The sequence below is a fragment of the Leptonychotes weddellii genome, chromosome 13, assembly GCF_054177405.1.
Source record: "Leptonychotes weddellii isolate Sample4059 chromosome 13, ASM5417740v2, whole genome shotgun sequence".
In the NCBI taxonomy this organism is placed as follows: Eukaryota; Metazoa; Chordata; class Mammalia; order Carnivora; family Phocidae; genus Leptonychotes; species Leptonychotes weddellii.
This window is the reverse complement of record NC_138381.1, coordinates 30,057,346-30,082,896: the sequence shown is the minus strand read 5'-3', so window position 1 is coordinate 30,082,896 and position 25,551 is coordinate 30,057,346. Positions and strand designations below refer to the sequence as shown.

Sequence of the window (25,551 nt, the reverse complement as noted above, 5' to 3'; positions counted from 1 at the left end):
TCATTCAAAGGGACATGAAGACTATTTTTTCCAAATTGTTTTTCAAACATTATGTTGGATATTATTTGGACATTGATGTGGATGTAAGTGCTCTTTGCGTTAGGAATCAGCCCTCAATTCAGGGTGTTAACCCTGTTCAAGTACACATCTTGATCTTATTCACTGTTCTTTCTCTATATATGACTTGTTCCTGAGCTGCACCTTTCCAAAAATACAGATGTTAATAAATGTCCCAGTAAAATTCATACTGAGTAGAAGTTCTATCCCTGATACAGTCAGAAGAATTAGAAAACCATAAAAAGGCAGTCTAGTGAAGAGGATGAATGAGTGCAACACAAGTCAAAGTGGTAGGTACATATAGAAGAGAAACCTGATCTAGCCTAGAGAATTAGGGAAAGATCTCTGGTGAAAGTGATGCTAGAGTTAGGAAAGAAAGGTTTAGCCCTGCCGTGAGTAAGAGGAGGTAAAGATCAGCTTGTGAAAAATCACAGCCTAAAGAGAACAGGGTGGAGCATATTATGTGGGGTTGATGGGAGTGTTAGGTAAGTCTTATAACATCAATTATTAACTTCAACTTTGTACTCTAAGTGTACGGCAGGAGTTACTGTGGAAATTTCCTTTGAGAAATGTCACCCTGGTAATAGAGTGGAAAATGGATCAGAGAGGTACAAAACTCTAAGCAGGGAGAGCAGTTTTGAGGTTTTGAAGGAATCTACTTAAACTGGCAGTAACAACAGGAATTAAGGAAAATGGAAAAGACATGGGTGGTTGGTTGCAGGTAGTTATAATAGAGTGGGAGTTACAAGGTGGATGAGGTTTTAGGCTTAGGCAACTGGCAGGGACACCATTTCCTAAAATACGGAAGGCAGGAGGACATGTAGCCTACGAGACAAAATAAAAGACCAACGGACTTCAACTGTCCATCAGCTGTCCAGGAGAAATTGCCCAGTAAAAACTTTTTTTTTTTTAAAGATTTTATTTATTTATTTGACAGAGAAAGACACAGCGAGAGAGGGAACACAAGCAGGGGGAGTGGGAGAGGGAGAAGCAGGCTCCCCGCCGAGCAGGGAGCCCGATGCGGGACTCGATCCAGGGACTCCAGGATCATGACCTGAGCCGAAGGCAGTCGCTTAACCAACTGAGCCACCCAGGCGCCCCGCCCAGTAAAAACTTAAACATGTGGGTCTGAATCTGTGCCCTAGAGAATCTAATGTGGAAATCAAAGTCATGGTAATGGATGAAAAAACCAATGGCTTAGGAGGAGCTAGTCTTAGAAGACTGTTAGGAGAGAGTAACAAGGAGGGTAACAGAAAGAAATATTTAAACTAATGTGTAAGAGAAATTAAAGAGGGGCGCCTGGGTGAATTGGTCGGTTAAGCATCTAACTCTTGATTTTGGCTCAGGTTATGGTCTCAGGGTAGTGAGATCAAGCCCTGCTTCAGGCTCAGTGAAGTCTGCTTGGGATTCTCTCTCTCCCTCTCCCTCTTCCTCTGCGCCACCCCCACTCCCATTCTCTAAATAGATAAATAAATAAATAAATAAAATCTTTTAAAAATATATTCATTTAAAAAAAAGAAGTTGAATATGGGGAGAAAAAAAAGGTGCTATCAAGGTGTATACATAATGTTTCCTCAGAATTAGATTTATATTATGATTTGACATTAAATATTACAGAAGTGATGCACCTGGTCAGATTTTCATATTTCTTTGATTACTTACAAAATCAACTTTTTTTTATTGTGGTATATTTGGCATATAATATTAGTTTCAGATGTACACCATAATTATTTTATATTTTTGTATGTTGCAAAATGATCACCACAGTAAGTCCAGTTAACATCTGTCATCATACAAGTTACAGAATTTTCTTCCTTCTGATGAAAATTTTTAAGATCTAGTCTCTCAGCAACCTTCAAATATGCAATACAGTGGGGCACCTGGGTGGCTCAGTGGGTTAAGCATCTACCTCTTGGTTTTGGGTCAGGTCATTATCTCATGGGTTGTGAGATTGAGCCCCATAACAGGATCCACACTGAGTGGGGAGTCTGCTTAAAGATTCTCTCCCTCTGCCCCTCCCCCACTCTCTCTCTCCTTCTCAAATGAATCTTTACAAAAATATGCAATACAATATTAAATATAGTGGCCATACTGTTCATTATATACCCATGACTTATTTATTATATAAATGAAAATTTGTTCCTTTTGACTTCCTTCAGCCATTTTGCTCATGCCCCACTCCCCAACTCTGGCAACCATCAGTCAGAGTTCTGTATCTATGAGCTTGGTTTTTGTTGTTGTTATTGTTGTGGTGGTTGTTTTTAGATTCCACATGTAAGTGAGATCATATGGTGTTTGTCTTTCTCTGACTTATTTCACTTAGCATAGCGTCAAGTTTCATCCATTTGTAGCGAATGGCAAAATCATTCTTTTTTTATTGATAATATTCCATCACATATATATATATATATATATATATATACACTACATTTTCTTTATCCATTTATCTGTCAATGGACGATTAAGTTGTTTCCATATCTTGACTATCATAAATAATGCTATTGTGAACATGGGTTTTACAGGGTTTTTTTGGGGGTGGTGAAATGGGGGGCGCAGAGGGAGAGAAAAGTCTCTACACTGGGTGTGACACAGGGCTCGATCCCACAACCCTGAGATCATGACCTGAGCCAAAATCAAGGGTCTGATGCTTAACTGACTGAGCCACCCAGGCGCCCTGCATATGTATTTTTGAGTAATGTTTTCATTTTCTTTGGATAAATACCCATAAATGGAATGGCTGATCATATGGTAGCTGTATTTTTAATTTTTAAAGGAACCTCCATTCTGTTTTCCATAGTGGCTGCACCAATTTACATTCCCACCAATAGTGCATAAAGTTTCCTTTTCTCCATATCCTCACCAAAACTTGTTATTTCTTGTCTTTTTCACAATAGCCATTCTAACAGGTTTTAAGGTGACATTTTATTGTGGTGTTGCTTTGCATTTTGCTGATGATTAGTAATGTTGAGCATCTTCTCATGTACCTATTGGCAATCTGTATGTCTTCTTTACAAAAATGTCTATTCAGATCCTGCTCATTTTTAATAAAATTGTTTATTTTGCTATTGAGTTGTATGAGTTCTTTGTATATTTTGGGTATTAACCTATCAGATATGTGATTTAAAAATAATTTCTCCCATTCAGTACACTGCCTTTGATTTTGTTGATGGCTTCCCTTGCTACATAGAAGCTTTTTAGTTTGATGTAGTCCCACTTGTTTATTTTTGCTTTTGTTGCCTTTACTGTTGGTGTCAAATGCAAAAAATCAGGGCCAAGACTGACGCCAAGAAGCCTACTGCCTGTGACTTATTCTCAGAGTTTCATGTTTTCAGGTCTTACATTCATGTCTTTAATCTATTTTGAATTAATTTTTGTATATGGTGTAAAATACTGGTCCAGTTTTATTCTTATGCATGTGGCTGTTCAGTTTTTACAACACCATTTATTGAAGAGACTGTTACTTCTCTATTGTAAATTCTTGGCTCCATTGTCATAAATTAATTGACCATAGATGTGTGGGTTTATTTCTGGGCTCTCTATTCTGTTCCATTGATCTATGTGTCTGTTTTCATATCAATACCATACTATTTTAGTTACTATAGATTTGTAATTTATTTTTAAGTCAAGGAGCATGATACCTTCTGCTTTGTTCTTCATTCTCAAGATTGATTTAGCTCTTTGAGGTCTTTTATGGTTTTATACAAATTTTAGGATTGTTTGTTCTATCTCTGAAAAATGCCATTGGAATTTTAATAGGCATTGTAATGAATCTGTAGATCACACTGGGTACTAAGGACATTTTAACAATATTATTCTTCCAATCCATGAGCACAAAATATCTTTCCATTTATTTGTGCCTTCAATTTCTTTCATCAGTGTTTTACAGTGTTCAGTGTAGAGCTCTTTCAGCTCCTTAGTTAAATTTATTCCTAGTACTTCATCCTTTTTGATGCAATTGGGGTTGTTTTCTTCATTTCTGTCTCTGATAGTTTCTTATTAGTGTATAGAAACATAACAAATATCTGCACATTGATTTTGTATCCTGCAACTTTACTGAATTTATTAATTTAATAATTAATTTATTAATTCTAACTTTTTCTGGTGAAGTCTTTACAATTTTCTCTATATGATATCATGTCATCTGTAAATATTGACAATTTTACTTCTTTTTCAATTTGGGCATCATGTATTTCTTCACTCACCTAGTTGCTGTGGCTGGGACTTTCAATAATATGTTGAGTAAAAGTGGCTGCAATAGTACCTTTGTCTGGTTCGTTGGGTATGATGCTACCTATTGGCTTGTTATGCATGGCCTTGATTATGCTGAGTTGCATTCCCACTAATACTTTGTTGAGAGTTTTGATCATGAATGGATGTTGGATTTTGTCAAATGCTCTTTATGTATCTACTGAGATATGATTTTTATTCTTCATTTTGTTAATGTAGTATAGAACATTGATTGATTGGCAAATGTTGAACCATCCTTGCATCCTCGGAATATATCCTGCTTGGTCATGGTGTATGAGTCTTTGAAGTATAGTTGAATTTGATTTACTAATAGTTAATTGAGAATTTTTCATCTATGTTTATCAAGGATATTGATCTGTAATCTTTTTTCTTGTGGTGTCCTTGTCCAATTTTAGTATCAGGGTAATTTTGGTCTTGTAAAATGAGTTTGGTACATTTTTTGGAAGAATTTGAGGGTTGGTATTAATTCTTCTTTGAATGTTTGGTAGAATTCACCAGTGAAGCCACCAGGTCCTTGACTTTTGTTTGTTGGAAGTTTTTTGCTTACTGATTCAATCTCCTTACTACTAATTGGTCTGTTTAGATTTTCTATTTCTTCATGATTTGGTCTTGGAAGGTTGTATGTTTCTAGGAATTTATCCATTTCTTCTAGGTTGTACAATTTGTTAGCGTATAACTGTTCATAGTAGTCTGTTATGATCCTTTGTGTTTCTCTGGTATTAGTTGTAAGGTCTCCTCTTTCATTTCTGATTTATTTAATTGAGCCCTCTCTCTTTTTCTTGGTGTGTCAGGCTAAATGTTGTCAATTTTGTTTTTCTCTTCAAAGAACCAGCTCTTAGTTTTATTGATCTTTTCTATGTCTTTTTAAGTCTCTATTTCATTTATTTCCACTCTGATCTTTGTTATTTCCTTACTTTCTTATTCTTGAGCTTAGTTTGTTCTTCTTTTTCTAGTTCCTTGAGGTGTAATTTAGGTTGTTTATTTGAGGTTTTAATTATGTCTTCAGGTAGGCAATTATTCCTATGAACTTCCCTCTTAGAACTGCTTTTGCTGCATCCTGTAAGTTTTGGTATGTTGTATTTTTATTTTCATTTGTCAAGGTGTTTTTTGGTTTCTTTTTTGATTTATTCACTGGCCCATTACTTGTTCCATGGCACGTTAAGTCCGCATATTTGTGAATTTTTCAGTTTTTTTCTTGTAATTGGTTTCTAGTTTCATAACATTGTGATCGGAAAAAATGCTTGATATGATTTCAATATTCTTAAATTTGTTAAGACTCGTTTTGTTGTCTAAAATGCAATCTATCCTGAAGAATGTTCCATGTGCACTTGAGAAGAATGAATATTCTGTTGCTTTTAGATGGAAGGTTCTGTATATATCTTAAGTCCATCTTTCTAATGTGTTGTTTAAAGTCAGTATTTCCTCATTGATTTTCTGTCTAGATGATCTATCCATAGATGTAAGTGGGGCAGTAAAGTCCCCTACTATTAATGTATTGCTGTCCACTTCTCCCCTTAGGCGTGTGAATATTTGTTTATATATTTAGATGTTCCTATGTTGGCTGCATATTTATAAATGTTATATCCTCTTGTTGGATTGACACCTTTATCATTATATAATGCCCTTCTTTTTCTCACATTAGTCTTTGATTTAAAGTCTGTCTGATGTAAATATAGCTACCCCAGCTATCTTTTGGTTTCCATTTGCATGGAATATCTTTTTCCATCCTTTCACTTTCCAACTGTTGAATGTCCTCATGTCTGAAATGAGTTTGTTGTAGGAATCATATAGATGGGTCTTGATTATTTTCCATTCAGCCACTCTATGTACTTTGGAGAATTTATTTACACTTGAAGTTTCTTTTTCTTTTTTTAGACTAATCTCATTATTGATAGGTATGCACTTACTGCCATTTTGTTGTTTTTTGGCTGTTTTTTTTTTTTATTCTTATGTTAATCCCCATACATTACATCATTAGTTTTAGATGAGTTTTTTGGCTGTTTTGTAGTTCTTCTATTCCCTTCTTCGATTGCTCTCTTTCCCTGTGGTTTGATGACTCTTTTGTGGCATGTTTTGATTCCTTTCTCGTTATCTTTTGTGTATCTACTATGGGTTTTTGCTTGGTGGCTACACTGAGGCTTACATAAAACAACTTATATTTATAACAGTCTATTTTAAGTTGGTAGCAACTTGAGTTTAAATGCATTTAAAAGTTCATTTTTACTCTCCTCCCATATCTCATGTTTTTGAGATCATATACCTTTTTATCCTGTGCATCCTTAACTAATTATTATAATTACAGTTATTTTTGCTACTTTTATCTCTAACCTTCATAATAGTTTATAAGTGATGAATTTATTACCTTTATTATATATTTATCTTTACTAGTGAAATTAATAATTTCATATGTTTTCCTGTTATAATTAGCACCTTTTATCTTCTTCTTAAAGAAGTCCCTTTAATGTTTCTTACAAGACTGGTTTAATGGTAGTGAATTATTTCATCTATTGCTTGTCTGGAAAATGCCATATCTTTCCTTCAGTTCTAAATGAACTTTACTAGTTAAGGTATACTTGGTTAGAAGTTTTGTTTTTTTGGTATTTTCTGTCCCCTTCTTTCAGCACTTTGAATATATCCTGCCATTAGTTTTCTGACCTGCAAAGTTTCTGCTGCAAAAATCTACTGATAGTCTTATGGGCGTTCCCTTGTATGTAACAAGTTGGTTTTCTCTTATCTCTCTCCTTGTCTTTAACTTTTGACATTTTAAATATAATATGTTTTGGCATGGGTATCCTTACATTCATCTTATTTGGAACTCTCTTGGCTTCCTGGATCTGGATATCTATTTCCTTCCCCAAGTTAGAAACATTTTTAGCCATTATTTTCTCAAATAAGTTTTCTGTTCATTTCTCTCTCTCTGTCTCTTCTCCTTCTGGGACTCCCATAATGCAAATGTTAGTCTGTTTCATGTTATCCCCTAAGTCCCTTAAGCTATCTTCATTTTTTTCAGTCTTTTTTCTCTGTGCTATTCCATTTGGCTGAGTTCCTCTGCTCTTTCTTCAAGTTCAATTATCATTTATTCTACTTTGCCTCATCTGTTGTTGGACCCCTCTACAGTATTTCTCAGTCCATTTATTGTATTTTTCAGCTGTGTTACTTCTTTTTGGAACTTCCTTATATTTTCTATATCTTTGTTGAAGTTTTCACTGTGTTCATCATCTTCTCCTAAGTTAGGTCAGCATCTTTATGACCATTATTTTGAATTTTTTATCAGGTAAATTACGTACCTCTGTTTCATTAAGTCTCCCACCCACCCCCACCCCCTCGCTGCCTGCCGAAGTTTTATCTTTTTCTTTCATTTGGAATATATTCCTTGGTTTCTTCATTTTGCTTCTCTGTGTTGGTGTCTACACATTAGATGAAACAGTAACCTCTTTTTATCTTGAAGGGTTGAACTTTGCAGGAGATAAACCTTATTAATCAAACCTGCCTTGGCACTTGTTTCTCTAAAACCTTTGTGATTGTCCAAGCATCCTATTTTATTTTTTAATAGTTCCCAGTACTTGAGGGTGTGCCAAGGCCAGTCAGTGTCCCAAAGGGGACAATCTCCATCAGCACCTATATTCAGGCTGTATATTGAAAGCCAGTTTTTAAAGAATGCAACAGTTTTTAAAGGCAATGGTTTTTAAAGAATGCAAATATATACCAGCCTGTGGAACCACAAGTATAAGCCCCACTGGCTACTGGAGCCAGGCAATCTGGAGATGTGTTCTGGGCATCAGTCACAATAATTGGGACTCCAGATGAGTGTAGAATCTCCTTTGTGGGAGATAACCAACTTCTACTACATGACTAAGGTCACACCTGAAAGACTTTTCCTCTTTATAAAGTTACTCTAGGCAATAAATGTGTTGGTGAGATATCTTGAGACTGTGTAAATATACCTTTTCACATACTTTTCTTGTGTAATCTTAATATCTACTGATGTCTCTTTAATGAATTATTATTATAATGGCTGAAAAAGTTATTTTTTAATTCCTTTAGTTCTTCTACATTTATTAGTTGTCATTCTGTTAAAAGGAAGAGTATATGCTTTTTTTCTTTCTTTTTCTTAAGTGTGGTTTTGTGGATTTCCTCCATATCATATTATTTAGAATAAAAATTTAAAAGATTCTCAAATTTAATTGGTAAAAGCCTCTTCAGGCTAGCTTTTTCTTCCTTTTAACTTACCTCATTTATTTTTTGAACATTTTTTTTTTTCCTGACTCAGTGAAATGTTCCAGGTTTATTCTGCAGTTTCCCTCTCCTCCCCTTGGTTTCTTTCATTGGGAATGGTTTATGGAAACCAAGATCTGGACATTCAGTGTTTTCACTGCTGCTGAAGTGTCAACACTCCCACTCACTTCAGTGAAGAGAGCTGGGAAATAAGTGTAAATACACACACACATACACACAATACACGCACACCAATACTTATTTCTGTACCCATCCTCACGTATCCATATTTAAACAGAAGAACATATCATATTTTTAAAAGTGACATTACACCAATATCTTTAATTCAAATCCAATATCCTGGGTTCATTCTAATTGTCTCCCTTTCCATTTTTGTAACTCCCAAATTCAACAACGAGGAACTTGATTCCCATTGTCCACAATCTACCAGCTCTTACTGACATGGGCTCAATTATATCAAGGTCCTATCTTCCTGTGGGTCTCACTGCTGTCAATTTGACAGGAAGGAAGAAAGGAAGAAAAGAAGGAAGGAAGGAGGTAAGGCAGCTCTATATTTTTTATGACATCTTTCTGTGTATACCCTTATTATCTCTATTGAGAGCTTTTTATTAGCAAAAATTAAATCTTATGCTTCATTATGTCTCTCCAAAATATCTAGCATAATGCCTTACCCAAAATTTGAAAGTGGAAAACTATGGGCTGAATTCTACCTATACACATGGTTTATTTAGCTTGATGTGTATTTAAAACAAAAATAATGAGTTTATTTACTAATTTTATTTTAATGGATATTTGACACATGGTTTTTAATTTCTTACTTCTTTCAAAAATCAGAAGTTATGACATCAGTGGACCTGTACTCCTACAGGAGAGAGAGAGGGAAAAAAAAAACAGTTGAGTGACTGCTGCTATCTGTAAAAGGGACACTTCCTAAGAGTTCAGCACAAATCTCTGCCATACTTTGTCTCATTGACTACCTGGCACAGGTAGTTTGTGTTTATACTCTCAAAGAAGTTTGAGTTTATACCCTGACACATAAGAGGCACTGGTTGAAAATTTGAATATTTGCTGGTTGATTGATTACTCAAGGTCAAGTTTAGAATCCCAAGTCAACTGAATCAACCTTTTCTAATAAAGCTCTGACAGCTTTTCTTTGCTATTTACTCCTCTACATCTCTCAGCTTATCCTAAATTCAGAAACCTGGTCACTGCCATCTATGAATTATAGTAATTTGACCAGAGAATATTACTTGCAATCCTCGAGAAGAGGAGGAGAGAGTGCCAGAACCATTAGTTTCAGGGGAATAAAAATTGCTCATTCATAATTTTGTGTGTGTGGTCTATGAGCTGTAAAGACCACTTAAGGTCACTGCTTCATACAGTATTAGGTAAACATTTAAGAGGTAAATACTTTTATCCATCTTTGCTTCCAGCAAAGAAATAGACCATGAAAACTACAGAGGGCTGGCTTGATATATGTTTTCACTCTATTATTTTTCCTGAGCTAAGTTCTCAGTAATGCTCTGTGTAGATGCAGGTAACTGGAACATGCTTAGTGTGAGGGAAGAAAGGCAGATATATCTGTGAAGCTATTTTATATATATTTTATATTTATATATGTTTTATGTTTATAAACTAAATATATAAAATAACATCTATAATTATATATATATATATATAGAGAGAGAGAGAGAAAGACAGAGACAGAAATAGACAGAGACAGAGAGAGAAGGAGAAATCTCTGTCCATGAGAAGACTTACATGCTTTGGAAAATAAATATATCTTTTAATTTGTAAATTTACAGGCCAGTTGGAAAGAAATGAGAAAAAAGAGTTATCAAAATAGTTATTATAATTTATTATATTAATATATGATAGTTGACATTGTTTAGTGGCTATAAACCATATCTAATACCTATAGTTACTTCTCTGCTAATTGTAGATAACTGTCACATTTTTTACTTATATTTGCCAATATGTTAGTTAGTGGCATGTCTGTTGATGGTATGTTAACTTGATATATCTCAACTGATGGTAACTGTACCTTGAAAAATGAAAATAACACTCTATTGATAATGAGGCTGAATATTTTTTCGTTTATTTTTATCTCTCCTGTGAATTCATATCAGTGAGATGTTAATGAGTTCTATGGATCCATTATATGTTAAGATGATAAAACTTTTGTCTTACTGACGTAATTATTTCTCCTAGGTTACTCTTTATTTTATTTGTAGTTTTCATATACAATTTTTAGAAAATTTTAGTCAAATTATTAATTTTTCTCCTTTTGATTTATTCCTTCACTTTTATGATTTGAGCACTTTTCTTGTTCCTGAATTGAGAATAGTAAAAATACATTTCTATCAAGTATCTACTAGACAGTGGGAATTATGATAGTTTTTGGTTATTTAAGGGCAACCAAGGCAAGGACCCTCTATCAAGAGGCTTCCAGTCAAGATATGTCAATAATTAACTTTATTTTCCTCAACAATTTTCCTTTATTTTCCTGCCATCTAGGCCACAGAGAACTTAAATAGAAGCAGGGTTTGAGAGTTTAGTTATGGATGACAATGAAAAAAAAAGTACTGTTCTCCCCATCAATCACTCAAATACGGATTCCAAATTGAAATTAATGAAGAACCTTTTCTTACTAATTTAATAAAGAGTCTTAGTCTAGATCTCAGAGGAGCAAACTCTTCAACTTGCTTCTTATACAGATGGACACACAGACACAAAAACACACATCCTCACATTGTGTCTTACAACTTCCAAGAAAGTGCTGAAGGTGAAAAAGAGGAAACCAGGGACATGTCTCTGCCCATTAATGAAATTAAAGGCTTTATTTTTCCTGGGAGAGTGTGATTTAAGGGCTAATCAGCACCATGGTCCTTGCACATTATCTAAGAAAGTGGAAATTACTGGCTACTGAATCTGTGCTTGGAAGCTCCAGGGGGAATCTCTGCAGGCCCTCTGATAACTTTTTATGCCACGCGTGAATATTCCTCCCCATGTAATTGGGTTTGTTTGCTATATATAAAAAGCGGCCGCTGGCTAATCGTCTGATTCTTTCTGTACGTGTTTGAATAGGACAGTTTACTTGTACAGATTAAGCTTCTTGTGTTCAGTTTTTCTCTACTCCACTGGCAAGGACTCTAACTGCTCTATTTGCTTTGCACAGTCCCATTAAATTATTCAATGGCGCTCACATTCATATGTCTTTAGAACATTGGCTCCAAATGAGTCATATTCAAAAGAAAGGCTTTATTTTTAGGCCATTGAAATCAGAAACAGTATCACAGGGAAAATGATTCTAAAAGTAGATTTTAGTTCATTCATGTAGGGCACAACAAACTCTTCTCCAAGTTCTGTAAGTTGATTGCTCTTCAATATCAAGGCAACCTTTTCTGTGGAATAAAAAAGCCATTTCTCACTTTCATTGAGGCCAAAGATGAGGGCAGGAAAAAGAACATGAAGGGCGAAGATATCTGAATGCCCTCAATGTTTCTTTCCTTTGGGAATATCTACATGAAATTGCCAGTGTAACCTCTGTCCCTCTTGAGGCAGGCACAAGAGCTCTGAATGAGAATCTTATAAATACCCCATTTGTTCATATTTATTATACTGGGGAATATCCATCACATTAATTCATGTGGGGAAGGAAAATATTACATAAGTCTCTTATGGACACTATAAAGAATTAGACAATATAATGAAATGTGTGCATACGTGCATGCACACACACAGACGTGAATACAACAGCTGTTAAAGAAATCTGGCAAATATTTTTTGGTGCTTGTTGTTGGGCCATGGTACATGTTCTTGGTTTTATATGTGTTGCCCCCTGGTGTGAAAAGAATGAGCATGTACGAAGTTCTTCCATTTAGGATCTCCCAATAGGTGGTTGTCTTTATGAGCCAAAAGTAATTAGGTTATGCTGTCCACCTGTAGAAATTCTTGGTCCACATGGTCAAATGAGGTATACCAGCCACATACATTCTTTGTTCTCAAAACAAAACAAAGCAAAAACAACAACAATAACAACGACAAAACATCAGTGACAACATGCAGAGCCTTTCCCAATTTCAGCAAGGTTAAGAGGGAAATTTCACAATTTTTGTTTTCCATCATCATGCTTTCACTTCTTTCCAACAGGTATTTTTTTTTTTCCCACTTTACTTCAGGTGCCATTTACCAACCATTGCCTTCCTCTTTTCCAGTCAATTTTCTGATTCATATTTCTATTTTACAATCATGATGCTCAATATCAAAGAATGGTGTTTAAGGGTAACTCTGCTATCCTAGACTCAGTGACAGGAAATCAATTCTTTTTGTCCTTTGACCTCTTGAAGTCATCTTCACCCACCAGCCATAAGTATATTAGCAGTATACACAGTGAGGATCTGGTTGTAGGAAAGCTATAAAATAATGAAAAATAAGAAAGGGTTTGGATTGAGAAATAGTAAAATTTTAGTCCCAAACTCAGTCCTATTTTTATATTGTTGTGGTTAATCATTTGATCTACCTGAATCCTAATTTTCATTTTCACAAAATATGCTAGTGGTATTTGAGGATGAATAAAATAATATTCATGTAGGAAACAAAGGCAGAAGGAAATGTAGATAAAACTAAATGTCCTTATAACCTGCAGCCCATTGATAATACTTGAGGCAGGCAGAGTATAATTCCAGGAAGCTCCTAACTGTCTTTTTTTTTTTTTTTAAGGTTTTATCTATTTGAGAGAGAGAGAACATGAGCAGTAGGACGGGCAGAAGGGGAGGGACAAGCAGACACCCAATGTGGGGTAGGTAGGAGCCTGGACGCAGGGCTCGATCCCAGGACCCTGGGTTCATGACCTGAGCTGAAGGCAGATGCTTAACTACCTGAGCCACCCTGGCACCCAGCTTCTGACTCTCTTAATGTTAAATTCTTGCTAGAGGGAAAAAGGACCTTAGCTTGACAATAGCCAGGCCTCCTGTATCCTGTGAGTCTTCTTTAGCCTATGAAAAGGAACTTCCCTTTGTCTTTACTTTCCCCAACCCCGAAGTATATAATCAGTTGTTTCTCACAATCCTGGATCAGCAGCTCTTCTTGCCCACAGGTCCTGTCCCTATGCTTCAAAAAAACTACATTTTTGCACCCAAGACCTCTCAAGAATTCTTTCTTGTTCATCGGCTTGAGACCCCAAAAACACTACTCCAAAATCACATCAATATAAATAAAAGCACCTTTTAAATTGAAGAAGTTTTGTTCAAATTTGAAGACTAAATTCTTATGTGCACATGGCTATTGCTACATGGTCAGAAGTGGAGAAGTAGAAGGCAGTCCATGTTGATGGACCTTAAAGTAACTGAAATGGGAAGAATTTTAGTCTAGGAGAGCACTGAACAAACAGCATGAGGAAAGTTAAGTCTCATAGATCAAAGAGGCTTTGTTCAAATGTATAGAACATTAAACACTGACTGGACTTACTAAATAGAAAGATTACATATTATATAGCTTAAGCAATTCATTGTATATCCAAAGGGCAGTTTTTCTTTGAGAACAGGAGAGAGAAAGAGAAGGGGGTGGGAGGGAAGGGACAGAGAATGCACTATGTAATACTCTCATTCTAATGCCAAAGCCATTAAAGTAGGGAAACAATAGCAAACTCCCTGACATTTTTAGTTTATTTGCAAAATAGGTTTCCTAGGAGACCTTATTGAGAAGGATATATTTATTATATTGTTGGGGCAAAAATCATTCAGCAGAAAATGTGGGTAGTATGGTCAATGATCAAACTACAGAGCACATTCTTTTTATCCTTTATTTTTCTTTTCTGTGGTTTTCACTTTTCTCTTATTACCACCATTGATTTCAAAGTATTTGGAAGAGTATTAAAACTCTGCTAACATTTGAAGCTATAATGCTTTTGGAAATAGTTTTAAAGCTGGTGAGTGATGAGGATTGTAATTTCTAATATCAACTGACACTTTCTCCTCCACCTTTCATGCATTCAAAGAGCTCTGGGCTCCAATCTGCTCTTAGCTATTGTTGAAGGCTGTCATTAAAAATAGTAGCTGAGACTCATATAGCCTTCAGCAGGGTTTGGCCTTCATTGGGTAACAAGTGAAAACAGACCTATAGGCCCTAAGCAAGAAGCAGCACAGTTTAGGTTTTAGAAAATCATTTGAAAGTGACTCAGGTTAGTTAAAGAGGATTCATCCTCTAAAAAAAAGAACTGTTCATTGAACACATGGTAATTCAAAGTCTGGTATAGTTAGCACACTGTTCTGAGTCCTGTGAAATTGTGTTTAAAAAGGGGACATGGATCCTTCATTCACAGAGAGAATAAAAAGATCAATGTATTAAGAAATTAATCCCGATGATTTATTTCCCACTGTGGTGGTATTTTCTACGAAGAAGCATAGAACATTAGCTTTGACCCAATTGAGAATGATGGCAAATATCAGAGTGATCTTCCCTTGGGAAGTAAAGTGGACATCACATGAAAGAAAATGAACAGTGATAGTTCAGAAATATACCTGTTGGGGTAAAACGTGTTTCCAAAAGGTATGTTGAAATTTTAACTTTAGGTACCTCAGAATATGACTTTATTTGGAAATAAAGTTGTTGATGTAATTAGTTAAGATGAAGTAATCCTGGAGGATTGACCCCTAATCCAATATGACTGGTGTCTTTATGAGAAGAGGGAAATATGGACATACATATGCACAAAAGCAAAGCACTATGAAGACACACAGGGAGAAGATGACCATGTGAGGATGAAGGCAAAGATTGTAATTAGCTGCCAGAAACTGTGGAACACGTGGTGTTACTAGAAGCTGGAAGAGGCAAGGGAGGATCTTCCCTTGGAGGTTTCAAAAGGAGAATGGCCCTATCAATGCCTTGATTTCAGAATTCTAGGTTCCAAAACTATAAAAAAAAAAATTTATCATGTTGTAAGCCACACAGTTTGTGGCACTCTATTATGGCGGTCCTAGGAAACTAAGGACACTTTATAGTAAGTACTACATTAGCTCTGCAACATTCAAGCTCCAGTGCCAGGTTCTGAGAATATTTAAATGATAAAAATAAAACAAAATGCTTGAGTTCATATAAAACAAACATCCTACTGCAGGAAATAGATATTTTATATAAACATTTTCCCAAGGCATTCATTTGTGGTAAGTGATAAGGGAACAGAAGGCAGGTGTTAATTTATAGAGATCACAATCCTGCAAGACAAGAGTCTCCCTCAGTTTACAAAGCCTTAGCAATTTATAAGAACAAAGCATTTCTATCAGTAACCTAGCTTCCAGAAGGAAATGTAGATACAATTTAATGTCCTTATAACCTGCAGCCCATTGACAGATACTTGAAGTGGGCGGAGTGTAGTGTTTCTCCAGGAAGCTCCCAGCTATCTTCAGGTTAATGCCTTGCTAGAGGGAAAAAACACCTTAACTTGACAATGGCAAGGCCTCTGGCATCCTGAGAGTCTTCTTTAACATATGAAAATCCTTTTGAAAACCTCCCTTTTCCTTACCTCCCCCAACCCCACAGTATATAATTAGCCACCCCTCACAGTCCTGGGGCAGCAGCTTTTTCTGCCCATGGGTCCTGTCCCCGTGCTTTAATAAACCACCATTTTGCACCAAAGACACCTCAAGAATTCTTTCTTGGTTGACGGCTCCGGACCTCACTCCACCGAACCTCACTTATATTCTAAAACCCGATCAGTAAGTGCTAATATAGACTATTATTGAGCCCCCTCAAAGCCACATACTTGGAGACATAACCTAGTCCATGAAGAAATGGATTATTTTTTTACCTGAAGAAATTTTATTTTATTTTATTTTATTTAGTTATTTTTAAGTAATCTCCACAGCCAGTATGGGGCTTGAACTCACAACCCCGAGATCTAGAGTCATGTTCTACTGACTGAGCCACACAGGCACCCTGTGAAGAAGTCACTTTTAAATTGACACCCTAGGATCCCCACTAGAGGCCTCCTTTTCATTATTGAGGCTTGTCAGAGTAGAATTACAAGAATAGAAGTGAAATCCTGATATCTATTTTTCTCAATAAGTATTTGTCGGGAAAATTAGGAAGGGAGGAAGGAAAGGAGGGAAAGAAAGAAGCAAAGGAGAAGAGAAAGGTGAACTACTAAGGCATTAAATGTGTGTGCCAAATTAAAAGAAAAAAGAAAGATATTTTCTCATTGGCCTAGGAAAGATGCTGAATATTATTTTACATATATACACACATATTTGCATATCAGAGACAGAAGGTTAAACACTTTCATTCCAACAAATGAAGATATAATAATTTCCAAATCTAGGAATTTCTTGAATTCTCACTGTAGCTTTCTGTACACATATATATTGTATTGACTTTGTGGGATGAGCTCTTATCCATAAGAAAGAGATTTTCTTTTTCATGTAAATGTTGTCAGAAATTTTCTCTTCATCAATGACCCAACTGTGTTTTGATACATCTTTTAAATTAGGTTGTTAGTCTTAATAGTCTAATAGACCAGGGTTAGCTCACAAGAACAAACTAATAAAATTGAATTTTTGAAACTTACACAACAAAGAGAATTAGAGCCTGTTGAAAGGTTTATTCCATTTGTATCTATTCAGTAATTCAGCAAACATTATGAAGTGACTTCTATCAGTTTATTTTATTAGGCATATTTCAAGGTACTAAAGATAAAAATGATAGAAGAGATTAAAGATTTAAAAACATGTACACAACATGGCTAATGATATACAGATGCAGGAAGTACTTGGGAATCTTGGCAGAGATATGCCAACTACCTGGGAAACTCAGGAAAAACATCATATTAGGGTGGCATTTAAACTGGTCTGAAGAGTGAGTAGGCGTAGGACAAAATAAATAAATAAATAAATGAGTGGGTAAACTCATTGCAGTGAGAGGAAAAACTTTTCTAGGTTTGGGGCATATTTTCAGATCACTAATGTGATAGATTTTAATTCACTGATAGAGATAATTCCACTGTAATGAATTTTACAGTGTATGAAAATTTTTCTATTTTGATATAATGGTTCTTAAACTCAATATATATGGAGCAGTTATTTTCTACTCCAGAAAAGGAAGGTTTTATGTCCCTTCCATACCCCTTCAAAAGTAGGTATCAAGTACCAACTATGATTTCAGTTCTGAGCTTGATACTGTGAATGATTTCAGAATAGGAGTGACAGTCTTTCAGGAACTTTCTTTTTTTGAATATAATATTCTGAATGAAGCCATACATATAATAGCAGATAGAGACAGCATTATTTTATACATCAGCCACTTAACAGTATGCATATGATGACATTTTCTGTATCTCAGAGTAAAATACTGGCTACTTACTGGAAGATGGCTAACTAAAAAAGGTCAGATTATTAAGTAAAAATTAGGGAGTCAAAAAAGCTGAAGATCACAAGAGAACAACTTTAGGAAGTCAAATCAAGCTATAACGAACAAATACAGGAAAACCATGTAATGACAAGAATCCATGAGACTATACCTTCTGTGCATCATAAATAATTTCTGGAGAACAAGAATATAAATTATCCAACTTTCAAGACAACATATTTTTAATCTGTATTCATAATTCCTATTTTTTTTATTATTACTGTGTCTCATGACTAACAGAATTTATATATGGCCTTACATTGTGCTGGGCATTTCTTACACATGTATGAGGTGTGGCAAGTAGTACTGCCCTAGATATATACCAACATAGACATATATTAGTATAATATACATTATACAAAATGTAGGAATATAAGTAATTCTTGATTTAATTGTTGATTTAATTTCTGCCCCTGAATCACCTAGTAGAATAAAATACCTAAAACACAAAATAAAGGTAACTTTAATATTTACTATTTTAATAATACCATTATATATCCCTGGATAAATATATAATATTAAACATATGTTAATTATATATCTCTGGATAAATGTAAACTAGACCTCAGTTTTCCTGTTTTAACATGTGGAGTTGGAGTTGAAAATATAAAATTTTTATTTTGCTACAGCTCTTAATCTGCCAATTTACAATACAGCTGGAAAGATCACAGTGGCCACATCTTATACCTTTCAGTATATGTTGTAAACTTTAGTAGATAGAAGTATTCCATAATTGTTGATTATCTAGTTTTCAAACCATACAGCTTCCAGGACCATGATAGTTCTGCTATACTACACTTGAGGAGTAATTATCTATTCCATAATTATCTGCTATATACAGAACAAAATAATGATGTTGCAAGAGTGTGGAGGAAACACTGTGTGTCTTCTCTTAAAAGTACTCTACTTTTAGCTTTGCGCAGTGGCAGTATCGTAGCCAATGAGGTTTATCCGAGGTGCGATTATTGCTAATTGAAAAGTATTCTACTTTTAAACACTTTGAACTTGTTCAGTAAAAAAAAATCATATACATAAAAAATGAAAGTTTTTAATGGTATGTACTATGAACTATAATCTGGATGATAGAATATAAGTATTGATTTAATATTTTTTCTACAAGCATGTGACTACAGATTTCCTAGATTTAGATATCACATATTACTTATCAATGTATTTAATATGAACTTGATATATAAGAAGTGCTTAATAAACTTGAATAATTAAGTAAATAAATGTATAGGTTTATTGGCAGGTAAAGATTACATTAAGGAAGTAGTTACTGAGTTAGAGGGAAGAGAGAATATTCTGATAATGCTTGTAAAGATTATTGCAAATGATTTTAATATAGAAAAGTTGAAGAGTTTTGACTAATATTCAGGTAAATTTTCAGGTATTTAGACTCAGTACAAGATAGTCACTATCTGTGAGTCATGCGGGCAGTGATAAGAGAGAACCACCTCTGCCACCACGGGCTAAAAAAGCAGGTGTTCCAGGGTACTTGAGCCTGGAAGAGGGGCACGAGGACAGAGAGAATCACTCCAGGCACTCTCTAACTTACACTAGGACCTAGTCAATGGTAGCCCATGGCTGGAAGAGGCAGTAGAGTTTTGAGAGAACAGTATACAGGCTCAGCTGAATACTGAAGAAGAGAAGAAAGGAGACAAAACCTCTAAGCACTCACATGCCAAGCCCTACTAAAGGGAAGGTTGGGATTCCACCCTTAAATCATTTGAATTATTTGTTTAATTGAATCTAATTAAAGTGAGAACAGAGATAGACTGAGTCAACTATGGAGTAACTCAAAGACCAAACCAAGCTCAGAAACAGACTAGATAGACTCAGTAGCTTTTTCTCAGTTGTAATGGAGTGCACAAAAGAGCCCTGTACAAGTATAGACATATTATTATTTACTTCATTCTTTCCAATTCTTTTCCACATAATGCTGCTATTCAATCAAGATTATGAGATGATTTTAAAAAAAGATGTGAGCCATTATCAACAGTTGAAACAGCCTAAATGTTGAAATTATCCAAGAGGAACTTTAAAATGATACTTATACAATAAAGGATCTAACAAAAAAAATGTACACAGCATGAATGATAAAATGAGTAATTTCAGCTAAAAATGTAAAATAAAAAAATGGCAACAGAGATGAAAAATAATTTTAATGGACTGAATGAACGTAGCACATGAAAGTATTAGTAAATGTAAAGATTGAGCAGTGAAAATTATCCAAAAAGGAAAAAGAAAACAGATATAATATCCACGAAAAACAAATAATTGACCTAAGATTTATATAATTAAAGACCCAGAAGGAGGAGAGACAATGGGATGAAAGAAATACTGGAAGAAATTTTGGCTGAAAATTTTCCAAGCAAACAACACACACACACACACACACACAAACACACACACACACAAGATGGAGAGACAATTCTGAAAGTGTCCAGAGAAAAAGACATATATACATATATACAGGAAACAAACAAAAAAATGACTGAGTTGTCACAAGAGGAAAAAAGATAAGGGCAGAAGACAAATGAAAAGCATCTTGAAAGTGCTGAGAAAAAGAAAAAGGAAGAGGAGGAAGAGGGGGAAAAGGTGGAGAATTTACATGTCTGGTTTCAAAACTTACAATTGTTAAAATAAAATAAAATGGAGACCAGGCTTGAAAATCCCCCAAGCAGACAAAAACCAAGTAAGCCTTACAAGCAAAACTAAATCTAACATATTTCATGAACATAAGTGAGACTTAACTTATTTTAATTTCTTGTAAATGGCTCTGATAATTATAAAAGAAACAAGCCATCTTCCTAAAATGGTGTAAGATAATTACTTTTAACCAATCTCCTGCCTTCTGGAAACCCCCACTGTAACAACCATTGTAAAGGTTAAACAACTTCCTCATTTTCATTTTTATAAGCCATCCTGTAACATCATGCTCTGACCTTCATATCAGTTTTGGATTTGAAGACTCCCAGTTTGCAAAGCATTCTTTTATATAAAATAAACTTACTACTACTATTTTACCAGTCTGATTTTAATTTTTACTATTTCTGGATTTTTTACACTATAAAGACAGTGTGGTATTGGCATAAAGGTAGACACATAAATCAATGGAACAGAATTGTGAGACCAGAAGAAAGCATTGTATTTAGGGTCAATCGATTTTTGACTAAGGTGTCAAGACAATTTAATGGAAGACAAGTCTTTTCAACAAAAAATACTTAGCCAAATGTGCATCGACATGCAAAAAGATGAAATTAAACCTTACCTTACACTATACATAAATATTAATTCAAAATGGGTCATCGATCTAAATGAAGAGCTAATATTATAAAATGTCTAAAAGAATACAAAAGAGAAAATCTTTAGGTACTTGGATTTTGACAAGAGTTTTTCAGTATAATTCTAAAATAAAATCAATAAAAGAAAAATTGATAAAGGATTTTATCAGAAGATACCATTAAGAAAAGAAAGATAAGCCATAAATTGGGAGAAATTATTTGCAAATCATCTATCTGATAAAGGACTTGCATTCAGAATATATAAATATTTTTAAAGTCAATAGTAAGACAAAAAATTCAAATTAAAAAAATAGGCAAAGATTTGCCTAGGCATTTCAACAATGAAATTATAGGAATGTCTATTAAGCCCATTAAAAGATATACAATACCTTTAGTAACATGGAAATGGAAAATAAAACAATAATAAGATACCACCTCCCACCCAACTAGAATAGATGTACTCAAAATTATAGACAACAAAAAGAATTAGGAGGAATGTAGAGAAACTACAACCCTCACACATTGATGGTTAAATGTTTAAATGGGAATACTAAATGTGGAACCTGGCATTCTTAAAAAATTAAACACAAATATATTATATGACCCAGCACTTCCACATCTGGGAATTTGCCCAAGATAAATTAAATATATGCCCACACTAAGATAATTATAGGAGTATTATTCATAATAGCTCCAAATTAGAACCAAACCAAATGTCAATTAAGTGATGAATATATAAACAAAATATTTTACATTAATACAACTGAATACACTATATCAATAAAAAGAACAAACTACTGACATACACTACAATAGGGATGCACCTCAAAATCATTATGCTAAGTGAAAAATACCAGAGGTAGAAGACCACATATTACATCATTTCATTTTTATGAAATGAACAGAGAAAGCAAATTTATATATAGAGGGAAAGCAGATAGGTGGTTCTCTACAGCTAGAGATGGAGACAAGGATTAACTGCAAATGAACACTAAAAATTTTTTTGATGTTATATCTGCCATGTTTATTGGAGTGGGGAGTGGCAAAATATGTGTTGGCTTTTGTCATTTTTTTCCTGTATGCAATATGAAGCACTTGAAGTAAATGGCTTTTACCTCTAGAAATGGCACTCTATTTCTGAAGCATGATTCCCACATTTTTCAGGCTAAGGATTATTAGAATTGCATTTGTGAGATTCCTTGGCTTTCTACTACCTTCCAGATCTCTCTTTCCATGCTGAAAATCTTTTAAAAAGCATCCAGTAGTATACTCACTACAACATATATCAGTATGAGGTCATTTGCATTTTTTCAAAAACATCTCATCTTATTTGGGAAGCAGATTTCTTTTAACATATCAAAGCATATACTCTCACTGAATCCATCTGAGCCCTTTTTAAATCATCCTTCTAAGCAAAATACTTTCATTTAAAAAAAAAATGAACATTTCCTATACCCAAGTTAACTTCTTGTGTTGAGCTGAAGCAATATAAAATATCAGCTCAAGTGGGAAATGTGGAGAGGAATTATAAGGAAAAGCTAGGAAGATTAAATGGGAAATGACTCTCTAAAGTCTGATGTGTGGCATTAATGATGTAGCTCACTGTAGTGGAGAGGAGAAGCGAGTCCTTTGCCTTTTACTTCAGGGAAACTAGTGATGCCTTCTATGTGTAAGCTGTGAAAAATTTAAACACAGCCTCTAAATTTTACTATGAAAATTATCTTTTAATTACCTAAAAAGAAACATATAATTTTATTGCCGAGAAGAAAATTGCAATTCATCCTCATGATATCCATTACCACCACCATCACCTCCAATTATTAGGCTCATGCTTTGACCATGTTTATTTGAAAGGTTAAACTCTTTGTTATTACTTTATGACTTGATGACAGATAATGACAACAGATTTTTTTTTAAGTTTTGCATGTCCAATGAACAAAGAAAATCAGTCTGATCTCAAAGAGTTGGAAGTGTATATACAGCATTTTTATATAAGATTGGCAAAAATCAAATGCTAAGTGATATGTACATTTTGTACAGATGTTAAACATGGTTTGAGGTGTTGAAGAAGTAGAACTTCCTTTGGGTTGGAATAGTAAAAAACAAAACAAAAACAAAACAAAATATGGTAGAATACCTAGGCAAACAAAGAAGTATGGAATGGAGAGAGACCTAGGTAGAGATGTGTAAGGAATATAAAAATATTCCATGCAGTGACCAAATAGCACACTAATGATAGGATTCTACATCACTACTCTCAATCTAACAGACTCTTCGAAAGTAGTGAGGAAAGAGGGGTATTGGGGAGATAATTAGAATCACAAAGATGTGGGATGTGGGGGGAAAGGAGACATGTTGGTCAAAAGTTACAAACCTTCAGTTATAAGAAGTTCTGGAAACCTGTAGTTAATAATAATGTTAACTATAGTTAATAATAATGTACTGCATACTTAAAATTTGCTGAGAGAGTGGTTCTCAAGTATTCTCACCACATACACACAAGAAAAAGTAACTGTGAAGTGACAGGTATGTTAATTAGCTTGATTCTGTTAATGATTTCACAGTGTATACATTAAAATATCATATTGTATAGCTTAAATATATATAATTTTTGTCAATTATACCTCAAAAAGTCTGGGGGGGGAAGAATCACAAGGAAACATATTCAAAAAAATCATTTTGGGAATGTTTTCATACAGTTAATTTAACTACAAATCATAGTTGGTCATAATCAATGAATAACTGGCAGTTTATTATAAATTCCTAAATAAGCTAATTTTATTTTGAAAATATTTTACAAACAAGAAGCAACCTGGATCTTTGAGGATATCCCCATTATTTAAGTTCTAGTAATGTCAGCAGCAGTTATCACAGGAAATGTAGCAGATGGAAATCTTATGTTAACAAGTTCTATCACTTAAAGTCCAGGAATTTCACTGGTCTCTCAGTTTCCTCATCTTTCAAATGAGAATCATACTCTAAATTACACTGTGAATGTTGTATGTTGTAGGAGTCCTATACATTAAACTGGCAAAAGGCAGACTAATAAGGGGAAAAAAATTTAACATGCATGTCGTCATGCACAAATATATATGGGAGCACTCAGTGATGAGTAACCCAAAGAGCTGGATTTGGGCTTATATACCATGTTAGGGTAAACAAAAGGAAAGAGGTCTGGGGCTTCTGGACTGGGGATGAAAGTTATGGGACGAAGACAAAGAATAGTATGGACAGCTGCTGTTGTTTAGTAAGGTTTGTTATGCAGAGTTAAGTCATTGCCTTTTCCATTTATGAGTGTTATGAAGAGTCCTCTTACATTTCCTTTATAAATGTAAATTTCCTTTACAAAATGAAAACTTGTGCCCTGTTCTTAGAGTTTTTCTTGTCTCTGCTGATTCTCAGTGGCCATTAGCTCAAAATAATCCTTATGCCAAAGAGGCATATTTTGAGGTGGCATATTCTGGTACCCTTCATTATATTAGAACTCTACATGAAGGCCTGGTGAATATTTGGGGATTTTAATTCATTTTGCATTATCTCATTATCCTTATTGGTCAAGATGTTTGCCTATCTGTGAAGCTGTAAAAATCCAATATCAAGTCAACAATATATTTTTGGGACTTTTATATACCCCACAGAGCAGCTGCTCTTTCTGCAGATATGGAGCCCGAAGTAATGGACTTTGTTATGGCTGCCTTCAGTTGAGAGCACTGGGTTTTCAGCTTATTCACAGTGTGTGACATGAGAAAAGAGATGCTGTTTTGGGGCATTTGTTTTGTTTTTATTTTTCATTTTGAAATTTTAGACTCACAGAAGAGTTACAATAATTGTATGGAGCTTCACCATATACCTTTCACTTAGCCTCTCCTAATGTTACCATAAGCATGGTATAAAGATAAAACCTAAAAAAAATATTGGTACAATACTATCAATTTACTACAGGCTCTATTTGCATTTTACCTTTTTTTCTATTAATGGATCATATCAAAGCCAGGAACTTGAATTACATTCAGTTGCTAGGACTTCATGGTTTCCTCCCATCTGTGACAGTTTCTCCATCTCCCCCGCCCCTTTTTTTTTGGTGACCTTGACACTTTTGAAGAGTACTGGTGAAGAATTTTGTACAATATTGGGTCATCTGATTCTTTATCATGATTGTGATGTAGGAAAGATGATGGGGCTTGGGGCTGATGGCCAACAAAGAATTCTTGAGGTGTGTTTGGTGAAAAGAGTGGTTTTATTAAAGCATGGGGACAGGGCCCATGGGCAGAAATAGCTGCACTGGGGTCATGAGGAGTAGCCCATTATATACTTTCAAGTCACA

The 25,551-nt window shown here is 34.6% G+C and overlaps 1 long non-coding RNA gene and 1 other non-coding gene across 2 annotated transcripts in view; one reads left to right on the top strand and one right to left on the bottom strand.

Annotated features, from left to right (window-relative positions):
• Positions 1-25,551, bottom strand: part of LOC115937077 (uncharacterized) — a 438,465-nt gene that overhangs the window by 29,998 nt on the left and 382,916 nt on the right. The gene's annotated exons all lie outside the window — the stretch shown is intronic.
• Positions 18,852-18,988, top strand: LOC115937079 (U4 spliceosomal RNA). Its single transcript, XR_004072408.2, has one exon. It is a non-coding gene; the product is annotated as a U4 spliceosomal RNA (small nuclear RNA).